We start from the raw sequence: 20399 nt of genomic DNA on the forward strand, positions 1-20399 counted from the left end.
AACCACTCACATAACACTCTGCATGCACCTCAATACCCGCTCACCCACCAAACATGCCACAGAGATCAGGGGCCTGCTGCACTACAGTTCCCCAGATCTACTTTTCCTCACAAAACCCTGCCTGAAACCTGCATCGACATCTGACATTGCCACAGCCTTGCCCCCTAGTTACAAGATTGCCAGGGAAGACAGACTTTACAAGTCTAGAGTTGGAACCTCGATCATCCACAAGAACACCATCAGCTGCACCACCTCCATTGACACGTCATCCTCCAACATGGAAAAGTTGTCATTCAAGCTCCACATCACAGCCAACTTCACCCTAAGTGATGCCCTTTTCTACAGACCACAAGGATCGCGGACCAACTTCTCAGAGACCATCATGGACTTTGTCACACCACTAGACTCCAACGTTAGCAACATTATGCTTGGAGACCTGAACTTCCAGCAGAAAGACCACGCCGACCCCATCTCAAAAGTACTCATCGAAGACCTTGGAAGCCTGGGTCTCACCCAGTGAGTAAAGGGACCTACCCACATCTCCGGATAACCTATGGACCCAATTGAATTACCTTCGACAACATCAGAAATGACGACCCAATAACAGTCTGCTGGACAGAGAATGCTCCTGTCAAGGTTAGCATCCCTGTCAAACGCACATGCAACGCCACCAGACCAGCTTGCCAAAACTGAAATAGCATCACTGACAAGGACAGGATTACTGTTCGCAAAACACACACCAACCTGAACACAGCAACAGATTTCCCAAAGCCATCAAGAATTTCAACAATTGGATTACCTCCTGGGCCAACTTCCTGGCCCACCTCAAACACAGCAATACAGCAAAATCTATACCCCATGCCAATAGGTACATGGAGGGATTTAGACTGAAGAAACACCACTGCAAACAACTGGAGTGCATATGGAGAATGAGCCAGAACAATACAGACAGGAGCACGTTCAGATTTGCACTGAGATGCTACCATTAAATGATCCACTACACCAAGAGTACCAAGCTTGCAGAACTAATTGATGCCACCACCAACAGAAGCGAAGAAATCTTTGTCATTGTGAAGTATTTCACTTCACCAACTGCTGCCTCCAACTCAATCCCCGCTCGCAGGACCTCTGCAACAATGTCTCTCAATTCTTCAGCAATAAAATCACCTCAATTTACAGCAACTTCAGCCCTCAACCAGACCTTGCCAAATGCCTCCCAATCTTATCTAAAGAACCAAACCAAATGGCCCATCATCACCCCAGAAAAACCACCACCAACATTAAGTCCATCCACTAAGACTCCCTATCGGACCCCTGCCCCCACCAAGCATACTCCAGAGGGCTGCAACCCATGTTCACACTCATTCTGAATGCATCCACCTCTTCTGCGACCGTCCCAGATTCTGGGAAACATCCAACTGTCCTCTCATTAGAAGAAACCCTCTGCAAACTTTTCGATGTTTGTCAACTAGAGACTGATCCGCTTGCTACCATTCCCAGCCAAGGTCTTAGAAACAAATCAGCAATGGATGCCTTACCAAATACCTCAACAATTACCAACTCCTCGACCCCGCTCAGCCTGACATAGAGGCCTTCATCCTCCTGGACCTCTCCGCAGTATTTGACATGGTTTCCCACCCCATCCTTTGCCAATGCCTACACAAAACTGGAATCCAAGGATATGCACTCCAATTGATCTGCACCTTCCTGAGTGAAGGGACCCAGTCAGACCAGCCTGGCACCATACACCTTGGATGCCCATGACCTCATCTGCAGAGTTCCGCAAGGATCCTCCCTGAGCCCGCCTTCTTCAATGCATACTTGATCCCTCTAGCCAGCTTCATGTGCTCTCATGACATCAACACCCTCTCCCATATTCTCAACATGCAACTCATTCCCCCCTCACAGACAAGAGAGCCCAGTAGCCGTATCGAGGTCAATGCGTGCATAAATGAAATCGCCCACTGGATGAAGACCAGCTGTCTAAATTTGAACACCCACAAGACCGAAATCATGATTTTTGGGAAAAGCACTTCACCATGGAAATTCCACCAGGCACCGTATTACACTGAGTGCCCCGGAGGCGCAACAGGATTGTGCGCCTGCTTTGTGCAACCCTGGGGCACTTTGGTATTACATAAGGGGTCATAGACGCTTATGCATCAAGTTCTGTAATACAGATAGCGCTGATGCACATGTAGTGCCAGCGATATCATTAGAGGGTGTTCCCTCATTTGCATGGGGGTGTGGCCCCATGCAAATGAGGCAATTACTTTGCCTTGTTATAGAAACTGGTGTGGAGGCAAACATGCTTTTAGGAGGTGCAATGAAGGTGCTGCAAAAAGGTGTCCCACTTTTAGTGCGCCTCCTAAAGACAGCCCTCTAGATGGGAGAAAGGGGGCCCAATTTTCTCCCAGTCATCTCCTCGCAGGTGATTGCAGTCCCTCTTTAAAGTGCAGGCAGATTGCATCCTACACACTGAAACACAGAGCGACTTTGAAGCAGCCGCTCTCTTTTTCATTTGAATACACTGCTCCCAGGACAGCACATTCCATTCCCTATTTGCACACAGTTCACCTATTTAAAGGTGCACTGTGGCGAAAACAGGGAAAGAGTGCTGAATATGTAATACAGCCTCTGGTGACCAATGAAGCCGGCACCAACACTTATCCCCAACCCCCACACCACGAACCTTGGGATTGTCTTTGATAAGTAAACTTGGCATAACCACTCAAATAAATCAATCAGAGCAAAGATTTTCAAATGGGTCCAAATCTGCACCTGGAAAATCTTTGCACACGCTCTGGTTACAAGCAAGATGGACTACGGGGACACCCTATATGGCGGGATCAGCAGAAAACTCACCAGATAGCTGCAGATCTTTCAGAACTCTGCAGCCAGAATCACTCTCAACTTCCCACATAACACCTAAAGGAGCTTCATTGGCTCCCCATACATCAACAAGCACAATTCAAACCCTTCAGCCACACGTTTAAGGCATTACATAACCCTAGCTTATAATACATCAACAATGGCATCTGCTTTCACAAACCTTCCAGGCACCTCCACTTATCCGGGCTTCTACATGCACACATCCTATGCTTACGGAAAACCAGATGTGGAGGTTGATCTTTTCCTGCATCTCTCCTAAAGCATGGGACGACCTGCAACTACACATAAGAGTCTCCTCACTTCTTGAATTCTGCAAGAAGCTGAAGACCAGGCTTTTTGAGTAGTCCCACCAGACCCTAGGTTTGTCTAGACTCTTACCTGCTCAGTGCCAGGATACCCTCCAGAGTGATAGTGCGCTCTACAAATCTGCATAACATAACATAACAGAACACCACTGTTGTTATTTTGGCTTAACATAATGTGGTTCGTTCTTGCATTATTGTTAACATATGTGTAACAATGGTGTGCAGACCTGGCATAGTGTTGGTATGTGAAAAACAGTAGTAATTCTGTGGTATTCTGTGGGCTGTATTATGGAAAGAGCCCCAGGGGCATGTGGGCCCGCTTGTGCATGGCCAGTGCACTTTGGTACTAAAGAAAGGACTGCAGACTCTTGTGCGGTGCTTTCTGTAATACAGATAGCGTTGGTGCACATATAGAGCCACACTATCACCAGAGGGTGTTCCCTCATTTGCATGAGGACGTGACCCCATGCAAATGAGGGAATGCTTTTGCCTTTGTGTCCGTACCGTATAATAGACACAGGGACAGAGGCAAAGAAGCTGTTAGGAGGCGTACTGAGAGTGTGTCACCTGAAAGGTGCCACACTTTCAGTTCACCCCATGATAAGAGCCCTCTGGAGGGGGAAAAGGGGTCCTATGGGCTCCCCAGACATCCCCTTGCAGGTGAGTGCAGTCACTCACTGCACCTGCCTGCATGGGGAGCTCTAATCTCCCTTAAAATTGTAGGCGGGTTGCACAGTGAAACATATGGTGGCTGCTTCAAAGCCATGCCATATTTCACTTGAGTGCGCTGCCCCCAGGGCATCACGACTTCGTGGTTGCCCTGGGGCAGTGCATTCAATCTGATATGGCTCACTCTCCTTGTTTGCTCAGGGCGCACCTATTGAAAGGTGTACCCGGCGAAAGCAAAGAGAGCGCGCCATATTCTGTAATATGGTCCCAGGTACCATATTTATCTGGATGTGCTCAACTTTGACAATCAAGTGAACTATTCGATTTTTAGAGGGATCCTAAAATTAAAATTGTCTAATGTGTCCAAATCCTTACTTTAATTGAACAACACTGATGCATTATTCAAAATAGCAAGAGAGTTATTATCTCTAGTGTCCCTGGGTCAACATGTTTCATTCAACACATCTATGCCTCAAAGCGTGGAATGAAGAACTTTGACGAAAGTGTGACAATAAGATCGGCTGCTTTATACCCATAGAGGCTTCAACTACATTATCCTACATGAACCTATTAGAAAGAAACACAATAAGTCGGTATGAATGACATGCTTGAATGGTTGTGTGAAATACTCACAAGTTACAATTATACCCACAAAGGGTGGATACGTGACAGAACTAAAGTAATCTGTATGGGATCCTTTAGAGGTCCTAATGACAACCAAGTGACCCATTAAGGCATAGGTGTGTCAGCTGATACATCTTGGTGGTGGTGTCATATTTCTGCCTCGTTCTATAATTGAGGATCTCATTGTTGAGGAGCTGAGCTGGTTGCGTCCAGATGTCTAATGCTTTTGGGTATTGGCACAGTCCTGACATTTCTAGGTCTGGAGGCTTTTCCAGCTTTAGAATGACTGGGGATCAGTGTAGTTGTTGCAAGTAAGGTTGAAGGAAGGATGAGCTCTGGCAGTGTGGAGAGATATACATTAAAAAGCAATGGACTGTTGTTATGTTATGTTATAGGAGCTTATAAAGTGTACTTCTACCCAAGGGTGTCCTGGCGCTACACTCTGACTCACATGAAACTAACAGGTGCCTATACCCTGAAATACCATGTCTTCAGCACCTTTCTAAATGAAAGGAGCTCCGAGGCATTCCTGAGATGCATCGGCATGCTGTTCCAGGCTGTCGCCACACAGTGGGAAAAGCTGCTGCCTCCCCAACTAGCCTTTTCTATTCGGGGCACAGCTACTAATCAGGCTTCGGTGGAGCACAACACTCTACCTGGAACATACCATTCAAAGCATCTGCCCAGAAACTCCGGTCCACTGCCCCTAAGGGCCTTAAAGACCCGCACAGTGCTTTGAATTGTGCTTGTCTTGTTACTGGCAGCCAGTGCAGTTGCCGGCGTCCATCTCCAGCAGAGGCAAACCTTGGCATGCCTGTTAGCAGTCTCGCCGCTGCATTTTGTACTGACTGTAGTCTGTACAGATGTTTTTTTTTTTTAATTCAAGTACAGACTGTTGTTGTAATCCAGGCACGACAAAATGAGGGCTGAGACTGCTGTACTAAAACCATCGGCTGGAAGAAAAAAAAAGATTTTTCTCAATATCCTAAGGATATAGAAACAGGTAGATACCACTCCGGTAACCTGGTCCCTAAAAGCAAGTTTCTGAACCATGATCACACCCAGATTTTTAGCTTTACCTGAGGCAGCTGGTAGCTTTCCTAAAACTTCAGGCCACATGTCAGGTGTCCAGATATTGGGATTATTCCCAAATATAATGACCTTGGTCTTGCCTGCATTCAATTTCAGGCAATTGGAGGCCATTCAGCCAGAGATGTCTTTCAGACAGTCATGACATCTGGAGGCCATCCCATCTTGGGCCCCTCGCTGTATAGACAACACAATTTGAGTGTCATCTGCATAGGAAGTGAGTTGCAGACCGAATGCTCTTATCAATGCCGCCAGTGGGCAGACATAAATGTTAAAAAGTGTGGGGGTCAGGGAGGACCCCTGTGGCACCCCGCATGAGAGGGCAAAAGGCTTAGATTTGTCCCGCCCCCAAGTCTACAGTTTTGATTCTATCCGCTAAGGAAAGATTTCGGGAGGCTCCAGGCAGCCCTGCCTTCCACCCCGCCTTCGACAGTCAGTCCATGAGCACACCGTGATGGACCGTATCGAAGGCTGCCGACAGATCCAGTAAAATCAGGACAGCCACCTCTAACTGATCAACCGCAGCTCTAACCTCCTCCGTGGCCTTGCTATGTCCCGCACGAAAGGCACACTGCGTGGGTTCCAGTGCTTTGGTGCTCTGAAAAAACGCCCTGAGTTGCCTATCAATGGCCTTCTCCAGCAACTTAGTCGGCAACGGGAGTCGAGATATGGGTCTCTAGTTGTTGGGATCATTTTTATCCAGATTAGATTTTTTCATTAGAGGGAGTATTGAGGCGACTTTCCACCTTCTGGGATATTCGCCTAAGTCTATAAGGGCGTAAGGGTGGTTGTAACAACCTCAGGAATATTTTTAAGTACCGCAGCTGGGCAGGGGTCCATGGGAGAGCCAGACCGAGATGCCCGCAGAAGGCTGATGACCTCTGAGGTCTATAGCCGGCTGAAACCCTCTAAGCTATCTGACGCCGACATCACCCTCAAATCAAGGCTGGCTGCCACATCACCCGTCTCCCCTTGAGCCTTGGAAAAGTAAGAGAAGATCCCTTCCACCTTGTTCCGGAAAAAAGAAGCTATCGATTCACACAGTGCAGGGCTACTGTGGGAGATAGGTTTAGTGGGGATCGTCATATTCGAGATATTCCTAAACAATTCTCTGGAAGATGACTTGGCCTCCTTTATCTGCTCCGCGAAGTACACCTTCTTAGTTTCTAAGAGTAATTTCTTATAGTTAGAGAGGCTTTCTTTATACTTTTCTTTTTTATTGATGCTATACCCTTTCCTCCATGCCCTCTCTAGTCTCTTGCAATCTGTTTTATACTTTTGCAGGTTAGCTGAAAACCAAGGGGCTGAGGGCTGGGCTCGCCTGGATGTAAAGAGCTTAACCGGAGCAACTTTGTCACAAGCGTTCTAGATCCATCTAGAGTACAACTCCACTGCCTTGTCTACCTTAACTGGAAGGGTAGGTGTGTTTAAGGTCAGAAAAATACCCAACTCGGTGCTGTCTGTTTTTCCATGCCCGTATGATAATCTTCTCCCTTGGTTTGGGATTAGGCTGGATTTGAGGTGTTTGAGGAAGAGTAAAGATAATGGCCGCATGGTCCGACCACGGGAGAGGCAGAATTTCCGATATGGCCAAACCGATATTGTTGGAAAAAAATGCCATCCAGGGTGTGCCCCGCTGTGTGTGAAGGGGCAGCCACCCATTGTTCTAAACCCCCTCCGCTCATAAATTCTCTAAGTCTCTTATTGTCTAAGTCTGCTACATCCTCCAAGTAGAAAATGAAATCTCCCATGATCGTGAAGGAGTTCGCACACAGCCCCTCCTCCAACAGAGCGCTGATCGAGTCCAGAAACGTGCCTCTGGGCCCTGGAGGATGATATATTAGCATAGCTTTGAAGGTGTCTTGGGGGGAGAAACGTACGATGATAGACAGAGCTTCACAGGCTTGATTTGAAGCTATCAAAAAAAGAGGACTCAAGACTACTGTGATATATGACGGCCAACCCTCCACCTCTTCTTGAGGGTCTGTCCAATGTATGGCACAAATAATTCAAGGGAAAGGCCTTGACAATATCCGGAACTGAGGTATTGTCCATCCAGGCCTCCGTAAAAAAGGCCATCATGATCTGGTGTTCTTCAATGAACAGGCTACATTCCAGGCTGTGTGTGTTTAACCATCGACCTGGCATTTAACAGTAAGCACTTAAACTGAGCATCTGAGCCTAACTTCAATGGGCCCTCCAACTCCTTTAAAGGAAAATTGCTGGAATAAGCCAGAATGTGTGGGAGAGGACACCTATCCTATGTCTGAATTGAAGTTGATGTTCAAGCATTTCACAGGTGGGGGATGGATCAAGAATCAAGACAGACCAAGACGGAGGGGGTGGTAGTGAAACTGTTAGTCTATGGTGTTCTTGAGGCCATTCAACATAACACCTATCAAAGATTCAGTTCCTCTACCGGGATGGCAACCTGTCTGTTTTTCTGAGTGGAGAATTTGTTTGACAAACTCAGGGATTTGCCTTTTCTGTGAGCTTCCAGAGAAATAGATCTTTTAATATATGCTTGTAGTTTAGCGGAATCCATTGTGCTTCTTTAGTACCTTTTTAACGTAGGACGTTTATAGTTCATTGAGGAGGTTTACAGTTCATTGAGGAGTTTTGTGGTTGAGTGGATTGAGTTATTGAGTGCTCTGGCTAGCATGGTGGCAGACGATGGAAGGAAGATGTTTTTAATCATATTTGGGATACAAAAGTCAGTGGAAATGTGGCAATGGCACTGATTGATTCAGTAGTTTCCTTTATAGAAATGATGTTGAATGTACATAATTTAGGCTGCATGGCTAGGAAGATAGAATTAAGCTTGGATGGCCACCGGATGTCATTCATTGTTTTCAAATAGATTGTCTAGCCTGTTCGCTTTTTCAGTGCAGTGAGTTGCAGAGCTCCTGGGTTTGTCAGCATAGATTGAGTAAAAAGCCTGAGTCAGAAAATTCTGAGAAAAATTCTGGAGTCTCTTAGTTTAACATGATTTTTCCAAAATGTGCAGTGAGTAGTGAGATTGTCAGGCTGTCTAGGGAGATATTGTGTATGTTCTGTACTATCCCTAGAAATGCCTTTTTACATTCTGATTCAGCATTTTTTCCAGTGCCTTTCAAGGATTCTAATTGTGTTTTTGTGACCACATCTGAGTTGAACCAGCCTTTGATTTAGTTATTTGTTTTGTGAGATTTTTAGAGGAACCAGTCTGTTGAAAGTGTCTAGAGGGCATATGTATCAAAAATGAGTATTAAATCTGTTTATTGGCTAAAAAGGACAGACACAAGCAATTATTCGTACAATGTAGGACCATGACAGGAACATAGCATTAAGAAGCTCAAGTAAACGGCTGACAGTAGTGCGGAAAAGACACAATATCGCTGCGAGCCAACTGCCGCGCTTGCAAGGTCCATTTGGAGCATCATAGCAGTGTCTAAAAATGAGAACAACAACCAAACCCCATACTCCGAGTCCCACCACCCCCCAAACTGCCCACCCACCACCCCTGTTCCAGGTCCAAATTCCATCCACTCGATCCTTATCGTCTAACTGGATGTCTCTGAGTTGTTTCCTTGCGATAGTCTCAGAAGGCGCAGATATCTGGGACAGGTCACTTCCCTAAATTCCGTGGCTAAAGGAGTCAAGAAGGGTTGCCACAAATCTGGGTACTTGTCCCCCTCCCCCTTTGCAATCAAGGACAGCTTCTCCATTCCCAGGACGTGCCAAAGACGGTGCAACCAGCCCTGAAAGGTGGGAATATGTGTGGTACGCCAGTAAACCAGAACATTCTGTAGCGCGGAGCCCTGGACTATGGCCATTAGTCGACCCCGACGGGCACGCATCGGATAGTTAATGGGATTAGGTAAGCCCAGCAACACATAAGCAGGGAATCTCGGTCGTGTCGTGTCAAATTGCGAGTCCACTTCATCTAATACTTGTTTCCAATATCCCTGTAGGTGAGAACAGTCCCACAATAGGTGCACCAGCGTACCCCTCTCGCCACAACCACGCCAGCAGGACACATCACGCGTACTATCCATCCCATGGAGCTTCTCTGGGGTATAGTCCCAATATGTAGTGATTTTAGTGAGGGTGTCAGTCAAGCCCATGTGATAGGCGGAGTGTCGGGCCCGGTAGCAGATGCCGCCCCATTCTTTATTGCTGAGTGTGCGTCCCAGGTCCTTCTCCCACCTCGCCCTACCCGAGTTGTGGACGTGTGTGTATCTGCCTAACAACATGCGGTAGAGGTCTGATATGAGCTTTCGATCAGACTTCCTCGTGATCAGCCAATATTCGTACTCACTGAGCCTGCGGTCCGCCCCACCCCGGATCTGTGTGTGGAGTGCCCAGTGTCGCACCTGGAGATAGCGGAGGCGCTCTTCCTTGGGCATATCATATTCCCGCCGGAAGGCATCAAAGGGGATGACTCCCTCCGCCACGTACATGTGTGAGAGCACCCTGCATCCCGCCAGGCCCCACCGGGCAAAGGCCGTGGTATCCTGACCAGGACCAAAGTCTGGATTGTTCAGTAAGGGTGTCAGCGAAGATGGGAAGGATGTCAGCTCATGTGTGACACTCACAAGATCCCACACCTCCAATCGTGTCCTCGTAATATACGAGGCGTAGAGATTAGGGGGCTGATGCTGCCGACGCAGGAAATGAACCTCTTGGAGTGTGCGGCCCACCGCTGCCTGGTCTTGAAAGAGCCAGTGCTTCTCAGACTCCCACTTGCTCCATTCCACCAATGTTCGCAGTTACGCCACTTGATAGTATAACAACAAATCCGGCAGACCCAGTCCCCCACTCTCAAGAGGCAGCATCGCCAAGCGAAGCTTCATCCGTGGCCGGCGTCCGTTCCAGATAAATTGTGCTAAGTCGGATTGGGTCTGGCGGATCCAGCCCTCCGGGGGCCTCATGGGGATGGCGTGGAACATGTAGAGGACTTGCGGCAGGACCGTCATTTTAATAGCCGCGACCTTGCCCACCCAGGATAGCGGAAGGTGTCTCCATCTACCCAGTTCGGACCGGATCGTCTGCTGGAGCCGGGCATAGTTGAGGCGAACCGTGCCCTGTAAGGTGGCCGCCAGCTGAATACCTAAATAGGGGACAGCTTCCGAAGCCCACGGAAAGGGAAAGAGCCCCTGCAAGTAGGCACGCGTGGACGCCTCTAGGGAGAGATCAAGCGCCACTGATTTGCTCAGATTGACCTTAAAGCCTGCCACCCCAGCGAAAGTGTCGAGAATGTCCACACAAGCCGGCAGCGACTCTCTGGGTGAAGATAGCGACAGCAGAACATCATCAGCATATAAACTTATGGTATGCTCGAAAGCTCCCATTGTAATCCCGTGGACCGCGGGGGCAAGTCTCATGGCTTGCGCCAGCGGCTCCATATAGAGGGCAAAGAGCAGGGCCGATAACGGGCATCCCTGTCTCGTGCCCCGTTCGATGGGAAAGCGGGGCGAGGAGCAGCCGTTTACACGGACTGTCGCCGAGGGCATCGAGTAGCAATTCAAGATCCAGGTGCGGAATCTGTCTCCCAATCCGGCCCTGACCAGGACTTGCTCCAGATACGGCCAGTGGACTCGATCGAACGCTTTCTCTGTGTCAATCGCGAGCATCATATATTCCCCTTTTGTACGTGTGGCCTTCTCAATTAAGTGTAGTGCCCTCTTGGTGTTGTCTACGGTTTGCCGCTCTGAGATGAATCCGGCTTGGTCCGGAACAATCAGTCTCGGCATAAGCGGGGCGAGTCTCGCCGCAAGTATGCTCGTATACAATTTCAAATCAATGTTGAGTAACGAAATGGGTCGATTCGCTGCGCATGTTGAGTGGTCCTTCCCAGGTTTGGGGATAACAGAAATGGTGGCATCTAAGAGGTCCCATGGGATTGCGCCCGGCTCTGAAAGGGAGTTAAAAAGAGTAGTAAGCAAAGGCACTACCTGTGCGCAAAATGTCTTATAAAAGATGGCTGTGAAGCCGTCAGGCCCCGGGGCCTTCCCCAGTTTGAGCTTGGAGATGGCCGAGATGACCTCCTCGGGTCTGATGTTGCCGTCCAGGGCCTCAGCTTGATCCGGTGTAAGCACCGGGAGTTGGGAAGAGTCCAGGAAAGCCTCGCTCGCCGCCAGTTCTATTGTGGACCCCGTGTACAGGGAAGTATAGAAATCACTGAATGCGACTGCAATCTCCACATCCTCCGTTGCCAAACCTCCATCCGGTTTCCTGATTTCCTTCACCGTGTGACGCTTCCGCGTTTCCCTAAGTGCCCGGCCCAGTAAGCGTCCGCATCTATCGCCCCCGGTGTAGTACATATGACGCACCCTCAAAGCGGCGAATTCCGCCCTATCCTGATCCAACGCACTCAGTAGCTTCCTAACCACTGTCAGTTGCCTCCTGATCCTGGGGACACATGTCCTTTGGTGCATGCGTTCTAGCTCCTGACCCTTTTGCGTGAGCTCGTCCCTTTTCTCTGCCCTCGCTCTGTTTTCCGCCGCCGATATGGCTATAAACTCTCCTCTAAGAACTGCCTTCAGAGCCGCCCAATGTGTCGCCGGCGAAGTGTCGGAGGTGGTATTATGGAGTAAATAGTCTTTTATCGTGCCTACTACTTTCTCAATTATGTCTTTGCGGTGTAGTAGCGTGTTGCGGAGTCGCCAGCAGCGTGTGGGTCGTGCCACCGGGAGAAAAAGGAACGTCGCAGAAAGTGGGGCATGATCAGAGAGGGACACAACCCCTATGTCAACAGTAGATGTCAAGGCCTGGAGAGAGGTAGAAGCTAAAAAGTAATCCAGTCTTGCGTATGTGCGATGTGCGCTCGAGAAGTATGAGTATGCTCTAGTACCCGGGTGGAAGCCGCGCCAGAGGTCTACCATACCCAGTTCCCCCAATCTCATCAGCCCCCCGTCGGAGAGGGTCCCCTGTGTGGTACGCTGCGCTGACCTGTCCAAAGTGTTATCTAGTACCAGGTTGAGGTCCCCGCCAATGAGGATATGTCTGTCCGTGGATGCCGCCACTTCGCTGAGCGCCGCGTGAAAGAACTTTTCCTGACCCTCATTGAGGGTGTACACCGAGCAGATCGTGAATTCGGACCCCCCTAAAGAAAAATAGTAGGATAGCAACCTCCCCTTTATCTCAGCTCCCTTCCGTAGCACCCGCCCTCTAAATCGCTGCGCAACTAAGATCGCGACCCCAGCTGTTTTACTCGAGGTGGATGAGAAAAATTGCTGTGGGAAGCCATGCGCCTTCATCCTAGAGCAGTCCTTATGTAGTAGATGCGTCTCCTGCAGGAGACATATATCAGCCTTCGCGTGTTCAAGGCACGAGAGGACTGCCTTCTGTTTGATCGGGTTGTTGAGCCCTCTGACATTTAGGGAGAGGATGCGTAGTTCAGTAGGGGGCATGATTCCTTCCTACCCTTGACTGCTCCACACCCCTGGGACCCACCATGGAAACGGCACCGCCTCTCATCCTACCGCCCCCCTTGTCACAACCTGGTGCGGCGTGCCCCAATACTCTGGAAACTCTTAGTGTCTTCCCTCAGTGGACCCCCTAGGACCTGGAACCCCTCCCATCCCCCCTACAAAGTTGTGCAAACCCGTCTCCCCCCCTCTTCCCCAACACCCCATCCTCCACCCTCCCCACTCCATCTTCTTAACCACTGAAACACCAACTTGAAAATGAAAAAATAGAGAACTTGATGACTGGTTACTAAGTATTGCGGGGTATATGAAGTCAAATCCTTCTTCCGTCTCCCCCTTCGCCGACCTCCAGAAAAACACAATAGACCCCAAACGGTGCAAGTCCTAGGCGAAAAGTCAGCCCGGCTGCTGCAAGTTTAAGTCTGTAGCTACTGCTTCCACTGCTGCCCTCCGGCCATCTTCGATCTCCGTCTTCGGGGGTTTCTTGACTCGGCGCCGACCCCGTTGTTGGCGCCATTGAGACGAGGATTCTCCCGCGCCTCCTTGGCGTGGTGGTTGCTCTTCCTCCTCTTTCGGCGGGTCTATGCCCAGCACCTGACAAGCTTCTTTTAGAGAACGGAGTTGGTAAAGTTTGTTGTTTAGTTTGAACACGATCCTGAACGGGTGCCCCCAACTGTAAGGTATGGCTTGCTGCCGGAGATAGCTCGTGACTGGCTTGAAGCAGCGGCGTTTATGCAAAGTAAGTGCCGATAGGTCCTGGAAGAGGGTCGGGGAATGGCCACTAAAGGAAATGGGGTGCATCTGCCTCGCCTTCTGAAGAATATCTTCCTTAGTGCGGAGGTCCTGGACGCACACCAGAATGTCCGCCGGAAAAGTAGACCCGGATCGCTGGGGCCCAACCCTGTGTGCCCTGTCTATCGTGAGTGTCGTCTCCCCCGGCCTGCCCAGGACATGGTTGAAGAGCTCCCTGGTAAATTTAAAAAGGTCCTTTCTTCGTCCGAGCGAGCCACTCCCCGAATAAGTATGTTGTGTCACCTGGAGCGATTTTCAAGATCTTCTAGGTGTGTCTGGAGGTCCACCTGTTGGTCATGCAATCGTATAATCTCCTGTTGGAGTGCCTCTGTTTCGACATCGCGATTGTCCTGTTTCGTTTCGAGCTCCGCCACTCGTTCTCCAACGCCGTCCAGGTCTGACAGCACTGCTCGGATCTCGTCCGAGAATTCCTTTTTGAGGGTGTGGATGTCTACCCTCAGAGACGTGAAGAGGGACTCAAGGAAGGCCTTTGTGATGGGTTCCGAGCCTGCCATCTCCGGGTCGCCCTGTCGTGCTCCAGTGCTCGAAGCGTCCTTAGCCATCGAGGGCGACTGAGCCTTGGCGAACATCTCCTTCACCGTCTTGTCTTTACGGGCCCTTGATCCCGTCAACATGGCTGCCACACGGCAACAGGCTCTCCCCCGTGAAGATCACCAAATCAGTTATCGGGTGTGTGGACACCCCGACAGTCTTATGGTTAGGCTGCGCCAGCTACTAAGCTGTACACCGTCGGCTGACACCCACCGTCTAGGAAAGTGGCGCCAACTGGGCTCCACCAAACTCAAAAACTCTGTCCACTCCGGGCACGGTCCGTGTCACCTCTGCTTCTCACCACGGCCCTCGCCTCAACCACGTCGTCTGTAGGCACTGTCACAGCTCGCTACTCCACTCTACTGCCTCTACCACAGGCCTCCGCTCACTTCAAACACAGCCCCGACCGAGGGCCACACGGTAGATATTTCCGGCGACTACACGGTCCTCTCTACGCCACTGGAGCCCGGGGCCAATGTCCGCAATCGTCTCCAAGCAGTCCCCCCGGCAGGCCCGCAGCAGCAACAGACGCGGTCTCTGTCCGTTGCCTCACGCAGCACTCGTGCGTGGGCCGGGCCCGCTGTAGCCGCCCTAGACCTCACTGAAATGCCCCAGACCTCGGGCTCCCAGCCTCGGTGCCACTGAATAGTCCCCCAGGACGAAGCTCGGTCCCGGATCGCACCGCAAATCCCTCAGCCGTTAGTTCGGGCCTCCGTGTTCGGCGCAGGCCTCTGTACGTGGCCGCTGCCCTCTCCTCCTCACCTCTTCGCCCTGGTGGGCCCTGCAACCATGAACCACTCCTTCGTCTGGGCGGCGGGTCTGCAGTAGCAATCGAGCGGGGGGTCCGCCGATGCCTCGCGCCGAAGTATGCGCCGGTCAGACCCGCCGAAGTCGTACCAGACCTCGCGTAGGGTGGTCCCAGATCTTGGGCCTCTGGCCCGGCCGCTGCTTCTCTTGTCGTCCGCTCCTCCCCCAAGGCCGGCCGCGATTGTAGGCCGCACCGCGGGTCCGTTGGCGACGTTCGCTGTGAGCGCACTGTGCACCCAATAAACGCCCCCGCGATCACCCGTACTACAGGGAATGCCAGGCGAGCAGATGGGGTCGCTGAAGAGGGGCTCCGTGAGGCCGGAGCCCGTGCTGTGGAAGGACGACGGCGGGAGCTCAGAAGGATGCGTCTGCTCACACCGCCATCTTGGCCACGCCCCCCGGCGATTCTCATTTAGAGATTTTTAGCGAATTGCTAATTGAGAATTGCAAAACGCAATGTAAATAATTTATCGCAAATAATTAGCGATTTCTTAAAAATCGCAAAATCATATAGCGATTTCCAAAATAGCTATTTCTTATTAGTGAATTCGCTATTAAGAAATTGCAAATTTAGCGAATCTGCAGTAAAGGTGCAGCTTGATGACATCGCACCCAGGAAGTGTGACAGCCCATGCTGTTCCTGATTGCCTGAGGCTGTGTCAGAGGCTGGGAGGAGAAGCACACCACTCTGAACTGCAACAACACCAATACACAATGAATCCACAGGAGAAGGATAAGGAGGCAGCTGGCTGGAAAAGAAAACTCAAATTCAGTGAGAAGGAGCAGGAGGTACTTATTGAGGAGATGTTTAAGAGCTATGAAGTGCTTTTTGGCAAGAAATCCCTGCATGTCCCTGAGTCTCAAAAGCGCAAAATATGGCTGGACATACAGGGCTCCGTTGGTGAACTAATCAAGCGCTGGTTTGACATGCGCTCAAGGTCTAAGGACAAGGTTGCCACCAGGCTTGCCGAGGCAAAGAAAACTGGTGGGGGTACAACTACAGAGCCTGAATCCAGACCCCTTGAGGAGTTGGTGGAGTCCACCCTACAACCTGAAAGCATCAGCGGGGTTGCAGATATCGACAGCTCCGGCACGCCCAACACCAGACAAGGTAAGATGCATACTAAATCAGCCCTGACACATTACCAACTTAATAACACACACAGGAATGCCCAAATTACTAAGTTACAATGCAACTCCATTCCACATTTTCTAGCCCACCCATCAATGCATCATGGGGGATGTAGTCTCACACACTACACAGTTGAGCAATGACACACAGCAATGTATCAGCAGTTGACACAAAATAGTAAAGCCAAAAATGTTACGCAGCACTACGGTAACCAAAATGCAAACAATTTATTCAGTGAACCATGGAAAGCAGGACACATAATAAGTAGTGCTTTTGTATTTACAGGTGAACCGGACACACGAGGGTGACAACACCGAAGCTGAGGGGGCAGCACAGACACAGCACCAGGCAAGGGGAGCGGACACAGATCAGACAACACTGCCAACACCTGTCCTAAGAAGACACCGTTACATTGTGCCTCCACCCCCGGTGTTGGAGGGAAAATGCGAAGGCATAGAGAATGAGGCACATCCAGAACAAGAAGAGCATGCACGTCAGGAACATGATCAGCCCCCTATGCACCGCAGGGACGACAGTTGCAGGAGACGCACGCCGAGGGCACAAACCAGCACAGACGCAGGAGATGATCCTTCCGTATTTTCTGGCCTGGAAGGCATAATGGTGAATGTCCAAACGCATGAGGTCAATACACAGGCAGCTGGTGTCTGTTAATCATAATCTTACAGACATGAAGGAGGGCATCAGAGAGCTCAATCACAAAGTTGAAGAAGGTAATAAGAGAGATGACTGGAGCAATCAAAGAACTTTGTGCCATAATGCAAAGGGACCATGCATCCAGACGTAGGGAAAAACAACATCTGTTCACCTGTCTGGATATCTATAGCAAGGCGGTCAATCGTTTGTCAAATGCCACATCGGTACTGTCAGGACGCACAGTGATGATGCTGGTAGAAATGGCACACTGCAGCGAGGATGTTGCCAAAGGTTTGGTGCAGGTCCCCAATGCAGTTGACCAGCTGCAGACAGCTAACATAGGTAGCACAGGTCTCCTGGGGCCAGGGGACAGTGAGGAGCTCTCCAGCATCACCCCACCAAGTACATAACCCAGACGGCGTAGTGTGGGGCAGGGAACACCATCAGATGCCTCAAGGGAGCGCAGCCAGCACCATGAGCTGCAACTGCAGGACGTGCATGGTAGAAATAAACTGAGTTGACACAGTTGAATGCTAATGGGTGAAGTAACCCATAGCATATGGACATTTGTAAATCAATTTCTCATGCCCTGTGTACATGACATGTGCTGCAGCAAGTGCCACACATAAAGAGTGTGTTTGGACTGTGTGAATGCAATTTACCTGACGCTAAGGTACATTAAAACACAGTCTTTCTCAAATCATTATTTGCTTTGTGTCATCATTACTCACCAAGAAATAGTTGTGTGTTATTTCGTCACGTCTCCGTTGGCCATCAGCTGCCCCAACACCACCTGCTGGTCTGCAACTTGGACCTGGTACCTCATCTGATTCTGTATCTGTGAGTTCCACTGGTATGCCGTTTCTTGTTTCAGTGATGCAGCAGGTCTCTGGGCCATATTGTAGTGCTCCTCCACTTTTGTGCAGGTAGCGGAACCTGCTCTTCAGTATACCAAATGTCCGCCCCATTACACAGCGTGTTGACTTGTGTGCATGATTGTATCTCCACTCTCTTGTATTAGCCGGATTGAGGTAAGTTGTGAGGATGAATTTGCGCACTGCATATGCACTGTCACCTACAGGATGAAAGACATACGGTTAAACACTGTCCTCTCACTTCATCTCTTAACTGTGTATAAGAGTGCTTGACATGCATTTATCTAGCAGGTATCCCTCGCCAAATTCACCCCCACTGAGACGTGTGTATATCCCACTGTGTCTAAAAATGTAGGAATCCTGTGTACTACCAGGGTATTTTGCCACTGTATCAGTTATGATATATTTTGCATTGCAGATGACCTGAATGTTGATTGAATTGAATGATTTCCGGTTTTTGAATACGTACTCATTGGCTGAGGGAGGTGAGAGGGCTACATGGGTTCCATCTATGCAACCAATGACATGGGGAAATTGGGCAATCTGGTAGAAGTCCTGTTTGGTTTGCTGCAACTCCTGTTGTGTGGCTGGGAATATGATGTGATGATGTATCCTTTGTACCATTGCATCCAGGATTGCATGGAAGAAGCACGACAGGCAACTCTGGGAGACCCCTCCTGCTGTCGCTATCACCCCCTGGAAGCTCCCTGATGACAGTAAGTGCAGTGAACACTGGACCTGCCCATGTGGTGGAATTGTTTGGGTCCTGTGGGCTGGGTGTTCAAGCATAGATTTTAGCTCAGCAATAAAGTCTAATATAGTAGCTGAGTCCAGCATGTACTTCTCATGTATCTCTTCCTCTGTCTGCTGGAATAGAGTGATGCACACTCTAAAGACCCGTTCCCATTCTCTGTGCTGCCGCTTGAATCCACATCCTCCTGGCTATCACACACAGCGCTGCCATTGTGGAAGTCCCAGTTGCATTGTGGGCCTATTTAAATATGTTGCACCTGGTTACTACCTGGTTTGAGTTGGTGGTAAAAATCAGGTGCAAAATTTAGATTTTTGAAGATTCGCAATTTGCGATTTTTTGAAACATTGGTTAGCGAATTTGCTTTTTGCGACATAGGTTTTTGTGACAATAGCAAATTGCATGATGCTAATTGTGAATTCGCAAATGATTATTCGCAGATTGTGGGCCACTCAAAAGAGGTATTCGCTATTTTAGTGAATACCTATTTTGCGATGCAAAACAATTTCATACATGGGAGAAGGGTATTTTGCGATCGCAAACACTGCTTTTTTGTGATTCGCAGCATTTGCAACCTCAAAATACCTTGATACATCTGGCCCTAAGAGCCACAGATGAAATTGGTTGACAGTGATAAGAGAATCCCATGCCCCATTTAGCGCTTGCTGAAGGGTTCAAGGTTGAGTTCCTTCATTGACAAAGTAATTACAATTGTGTAGTTGGCCGGTGAGAGGGTGGGGTGTACACTGAGTAGTTTGAGGCTCATGATGTGCTGATCACTGCAGGTGATAAGGTTGTGACTTTAACTGCGATTAGTTTAATAAACGGTAATTGGCATATTGCATGTGAATGGCAATCACTATAGTCGAACATTGACACTTTCAATATTCAATCATAATGATTCACAAAATAAATTCAAAAGCAGGAGAAAATCTACAGTGGAACACCAAACACACGGACGACTATCCATCCTCTCCCCCTCCAGCTAGGGGAACCGTCAGTGCTCTGTGCATTTCTCCCATAACATTTGGTGTTTCCTAGGACAGCCAGCAGCTCCATCAATCAGAAGTTTCAGGGCCTCTTACCACCTGGCATTTCTTGATGCCTCCACCTCTTTCCATTTCTTAGTAATGAATCCTTTATCAAGTACCATCCCTAGTACCTTTGGTGCTTTGATCGTATCAACGGTATGGCATGCAGACAGAGAATGAAGAGTGACTGGCTGTTTGAGATCGATAGCTTCAGGGTTGGAAAAAAGCAATGCGGCGTGACCTATTTTAGGTTTGTTGAACGAGGTCTCGAGGTCACCTATGATGTATTGTATTGTATTCAGGATTTATAGAGGGCACTGTGACCCTATGGGTATCCTGGCGCTTGAACATGTGAAATCAGTTATCCTAGAGTGTGGTGACGGTTACAGGGATGAAGACGATGAACTACGTCCTGGGAAAGAGCCAGGTCTTCAGCTTCTTTCTGAATGGCAGAAGGCCATCCATTTGTCTAAGCTCAACTGGGAGCTTATTCCAGGCTGAAGCTGCTGCGATGCTAAAATCTCTTCCGTCAGATCTAACTCTTCTAAACCTGGATACTCTTACCAATTTGGCTGAGGAGGAGCAAAGATTATGTGGGGGAACATACCATTCAAATCTTCTCTGTAGAGGCTTAGGCCCAATGCCATGTAAAGCCTTAAAAACTATACACATTGATTTGAATTGTATCCTCTGCCCAACTGGGAACCAATGGAGCTCGGCCAAGGCCTGAGATGACGAAAACTGCGGGGTCTCATTAGTGCTAGCTTGGCTGCCATTGACTGGATTCTCTGGAGTTTCTCCATCAAATATTTAC

The sequence above is a fragment of the Lissotriton helveticus genome, chromosome 1_2, assembly GCF_964261635.1.
Source record: "Lissotriton helveticus chromosome 1_2, aLisHel1.1, whole genome shotgun sequence".
Lineage (NCBI taxonomy): Eukaryota > Metazoa > Chordata > Amphibia > Caudata > Salamandridae > Lissotriton > Lissotriton helveticus.